Source organism: Tupaia chinensis, unplaced genomic scaffold (genome assembly GCF_000334495.1).
Source record: "Tupaia chinensis unplaced genomic scaffold, TupChi_1.0 Scaffold000045_1, whole genome shotgun sequence".
Classification (NCBI taxonomy): domain Eukaryota; kingdom Metazoa; phylum Chordata; class Mammalia; order Scandentia; family Tupaiidae; genus Tupaia; species Tupaia belangeri.
In genome coordinates, this window is record NW_006159501.1 from 9,557,856 (window position 1) to 9,562,941 (window position 5,086).

General features: G+C 52.4%; 1 protein-coding gene across 1 annotated transcript in view; it reads left to right on the forward strand.

The window, feature by feature from the left end:
- Nucleotides 1–5,086, forward strand: part of KIDINS220 (kinase D interacting substrate 220) — a 122,096-nt gene that overhangs the window by 450 nt on the left and 116,560 nt on the right.

Consider the following 5,086-nt stretch of genomic DNA (forward strand, 5'->3'; position numbering starts at 1 on the left):
GGGCGGGGGGGCGGGGAGAGGCCGGGGAGGCGGGGACCCGGCCCGGGGACGCGGTGTCGGCCGGTGGGAGTCCGCGGCGAGGAGACGGTCGGGCTTTCGGGACGGGTCGGCCTCTGCCCGAGCGCCGGGGCGTGTCCGGACTCGCAGGCCCCGCGGGTCTCCCGGCGCTGGGCGGAGCCGCCCGACCTCGGGGCCCCGACGGGCGCCAGGCCCGCGTCCCGGAGGCGTTTTCTCCGGCCTTCGCGCCGGCCTGCATCGCTCCGTTGTCTGCAGGCGTGGAGGCCGGGCCCCATCCGCAGGCCGCCCAGCGCCCGCCGTGCTTCCCTTTGCGGGAAACCGAGTCTTTGCAGCGAGGAGTGCGGCCTTTGTATTCTTTGGAGTCTTTTTGACATTTGATGAGGAACAGTTTATCAGTGACTGCTGTGGCGCCACCCGGGCGCGCGTGTTAAAAACGTAGCTTTCTTGGCCTTATTTTCAGAGATTCCCGTTCTTGTGGCCTGTGCTGTGGCTCAGGAAACACCTCTTGGGGTGGTTGTGAAACGTCTGTCCCGCCTCTTAGGCCACGCTGAGGACCAGTCGGGTACATGCTAGAGCCCCGAGGGTACCCAGGAGAGACCCCGCTGCGGCAAGGCGTGCTCTTTGTTCTCCGTGGGACTAGCCACAGTCCTTCCTCAGAATCCCTTCAGAGTGTGAAAATGTTAATTTCTCGGCCTCATCCAGGGTCTGCAGAACGGGATGTCTGGGGAGGAGCCCCAGGATATGTGTGTGATAAGCTTCCTGCATAATTTTGATGCATGGTTTGAGAATCCTTGTCTATACTCTTTTATGGGTGATTTCAGGACTGTTTTTTCCAAACATTGATAGACTCATAGCATTTCACAATCAGCATGGCTACTAAGCTCTGCACAGCCCCATCCACCCTCCCTGGGGGAGGAGAAAACCTAACCTTGCAAAGAGAAGCCGCCTCTTCTGACTTCTGTGACAGATGGTGGCTTCAACTGTTCTGTTCTCCATTCTGTCCGTGGTTGTTTTTTTCTTTACATGCAGAATCTCTTCTGGGTATTTTGGTGGGTCGGAAAGGTCAAGTAAAGGGTAATTATATTGTGTAGGGTATCCACCCTTTTCCTTCTCCCTTCCCGCCCCCTGGCCCTCGTCCAGTGGGCTGTGTTTTGGTGGTTTTCAGACTGGTGTGCAGGGTTCTGGGACTTTGTGTTTCGCGTCTGGGCCGCACACACTGCTGGGAGGTGAGTTTTTCTAGGATCATGTGTGAATGTGTCATCCTTTCTTCCTGCTTCTGCTCAAGAACTGTCCATTTCTGCACCTTCCACACGACCAGCAAGGAACAGAAACATCGTCTTTTAACCCAGAGAACAGGACACGTTGGGACCGAGCCAGCGTCAGGACAGGTGGCCCCTGCCCTGCAGCTCTCGGGGAGGCTGCTTTTGTCCTCCTACTTAGGAGTCTCTGTCCTGTTCGATCTCTGCCAACTGGTGGTCTCAAAACTCATTTTGCACGTAATGACTGACCACCTCCAATTTCGAATTCCCAGTTCTGGAGGGAGACTCTGAGTGGCCTAGGCCATCTTTCTGAGCGGTCACGTGTCCATCCCTGGCTGTGGCTGAGGGCAGGGAACCTGGCTGTCGAGGTAGCGGGGCCATGGGCAGAGTCCTGCGGAGGAGGCAGCTCTAGAGCACCGGCCTTCCTCAGTGGGACAGGTACCAAGGGTCCCCTTGTTCTGCACCTGCACTAGGCTCCGGGGTCCGCAAGGAGGAGAGCGAGCCCTTGGTAGATTAGTTCACAGGGGAGCTCTGAGAGCTGTCTTTTGAAGGTTACATTTCAGCTTGTTAATGTTAAAGCGGGCTCAGATGGTGGCACAGCTGTTAGGTGTGACACTGCGAAGCCGACTCAGTAGAAGGGTTGGGTTCACATCCAGGGATTTCTATGAGTTTGCTTGGTGCACAGGTGCCCACGAGCCGGGGCTGGCTGAGGGTGGCAGTGTCAAGGCCTGTTGGAGGTGCTGTCTCTCTCTGAGTCTGGTCTCTCTCACTAATGCAAGAAGTAAATAAAGTTTTTTTTTTTTTGAGAGTTTTTTTTGCTATAGGGCGCGTGCGCTCGCCAGACAGACAGAGACAGACAGAAAGCGAGAAATCACCCCCCAGGGGGGATGGCCACGCCGCAATCCCTTCTCCTCCATTCTCCTCTCCGGATCTTGGGCATGCACGCACACATGCCCGGCGTGAGTTTAAGCCACCAGGTCCAGGGCTTGAACTGCGGTCGGCTACATGGGAGTCTAGCGACATAGCCATTACTCTAACTGCTGGTCCCAGAAGTAAATAAACTTTAAGGGGAAAAAAAAACAATATCCAAATTGGGCCAGCCAGTCATTCCAGGTAGTTGGATCAGCATGGGCTCATCCAACCCACACACTCTGGATTCTGTCCACAGGTACTGGGCTCTCCTAGTGCAGGAGTCAGCGCTGAGCAAAAATAGCCTTTTCTCACAGGGCTGTACTTGTCGGGCGGGGAGCAGACCAGGTAAGTGGTGTGGAGAGTGATTGGCATGTGGAGTAATGCTCAGTGCCATGTAAAAGCAGGAGCGGGGAGTGGGGTGCGCAGTGACAGGCATGGGGTGATGGCTGACTTATACACACTGGCCGGGTGACACTCGAGCAGAGACACCACCGTGGCCTGAGCAGACTGGAGGAGGAAGCAGGCTGTAGGAGACAAGTGCAGGGAGGTAGGGGGAGGGGCGGAGTAGAGCCAGCCCTGCAGGTCCAGCCCCAGGCCTGGTAAGGGTTTGGGAGAAGACAGCTGTTGGGAGTTTGGAGACTTACGATTTCAGCAGTTGTCTCTGGCTTCTATACGGAACAGGTGAGGACTGCCACTCAGGCACAGGAGTGCGAGGCCGGGGCAGGGCCCTGGGGTGCAGATGGGTCAGTGTTGCTAGGGACTCAGAGAAAGGGGGACAAGAAGGAATGGGCGTGGAGGACCACAGGAGAGGCCACGTTCAGGAACTGTCGTGTGACGTCTGGAGGATGCACGATCAGTAAGCACTGGGCAGTGCGGCCACTGCTGTTCCTGCACACAGCTTCTTAGTGACGGGAGAAAAGCTGCAGAGTGCATCTAATTATTGGCCTTTTGGTGAAAGCATTTTGAGTATACCAAAAAGGAAAAAAAATATTACCCTAGTAAATTTGTTTTAGAGGTTCTCAAATGAGCTTACTACAATATAAAGACTTCTACTATTGCTGTTGGCTAATTCTGCCATTTTCAAAAATAATATCAAGACGCGGGAACCAGCAGTTAGCGTAATGGCTATGTCGCTGGACTCCCACGTAGTCGACCGCAGTTCCTGTCCTTGACCCGGTGGCTTAAAATTCACGCTGGGCGCGTGTGCGTGTGTGCCCAAGATCCCAAGACCAGAATGGAGGAGAAGGGATTGTGGCGTGACCATCCCCCCTGGGGGGTGATTTCTCGCTTTCTGTCTCTCTGTCTCTGTCTGTCTGATGAGCGCACGCGCCCTATAGCGAAAATCTCTCAAAAAAATAATAATATCAAGATGTTAGTTTTTTGCTGATTGTGCAAAACAACGTGTAACCCTTCAGTCCCATTTATTTAAGAAATTTAGTGTCAGAACAGCAGGTGGCATAGTAGTTAAGGCACTGGACTCCCATGTGGCCAACTGCAGTTCGTGTTCTGGACCTGACAGCTGGAAACTCACGCTGGGCATGTGTGTGTGTGTGCCCAAAATCCCAAGAGGAGAATGGAGAAGAAAGCATTGTGGCATGGCCATCCCATGTGGAGGGGGGCTGGGATTTCTCGCTTTGTATCTCTGGTGAGCACATGTGCCCTATAGCAAAAATTTCTCTCAAAAGAAAAAATAAGGAAAGAAATTTAGTGTCTGCTGTGGGTCAGGAATCGTGTTAGGTGTTGAGTATTGGGTGTAGATCAAGAGAAAATAGTCCTTTGTCTTGTAAAGCTTATATCCTGGTGAGAAAGACAGTTACTGAGTGGGTAAATACCTGGATTACGTTTTCTGAACACGTTTAGAAAAGTGCGCTAAAGGAATAAGAAGGATCCTATGATAGAGAACAGCCCAGGCTAGGGGAGTAGAGTGAGAACGGGCACAGGGGAGTGATCATAGTCTACTCTTCCGTGAAGCAGCTAATACTCACGGAGCTCCTGTTCGTTAAGCATTGATTTAATCCCTTCGCACATCACCGTGTCGTCATTTGATGAGAAACTTGAACTCTCGGACCAGCAGATGGCGTAGTGGTTATGTCGCTGGACTCCCGCATGGAGGCTTGGAGTTCATGCTTGGTGCATGTGTGTGCCCAAAATCCCAAGAGGAAACTGCAGGAGAAGGGAATGTGGTGTAGCCATCCTCCCTGGGGGGGTGGGGGGTGATTTCTCACTTTTTGTCTCTGGTGAGTGCACACGCCCTATAGCAAAAATCTCTCTTAAAAAAAAGAAAAAAAAAGAAAAAAATCCACTTTTTTTTTTGTAATTTTGAAGTATACAATATTATATATTATTACTAACTGTGGTTAATTAATATTATTATTAACACTGGTATTGACTGTGGCCACCATGCCGTGCAGTTGATCACTAAAACTTACTCGTGGGTCTCAAATAAACTTTGTCGGTTTGACCAACACTCCCCCTCCTCGTTGTTCTAAGTAAGGCCATGTGGGTGAAACAGCCTCCAAATGCAGGAGGAGCCAAGAGACAAAGAACGAGGGAGACAGTCCCAGCTTGTCAGTTAAGAGTTTACTAAGGGGGCTGGCAGGTGGTGTGGTGGCTGGGGTGCTGGACTCCCACATGGCTGACCACGGTTCAGATCCTGGACCTGGCGGCTTGCTTTCTCACTTTCCCTTTCTCTGTCTGTCTGTCTGTCTCTCTCTGGTCAAATAAGAAATAATAACAAATACAAACAAATACTTCTTTTAAAAAAGAGTTTATTAAGGGAACCTGTGGCAAGATAAGTGGATCCCTGCTCCCTTTACCCCCAAAGCACACGCTGCTTTCACGGGTTGGGGAGGGGTTGTGTGCACGCTGGGGGACTGTGCCGGGAGGCTCTGGGGGGG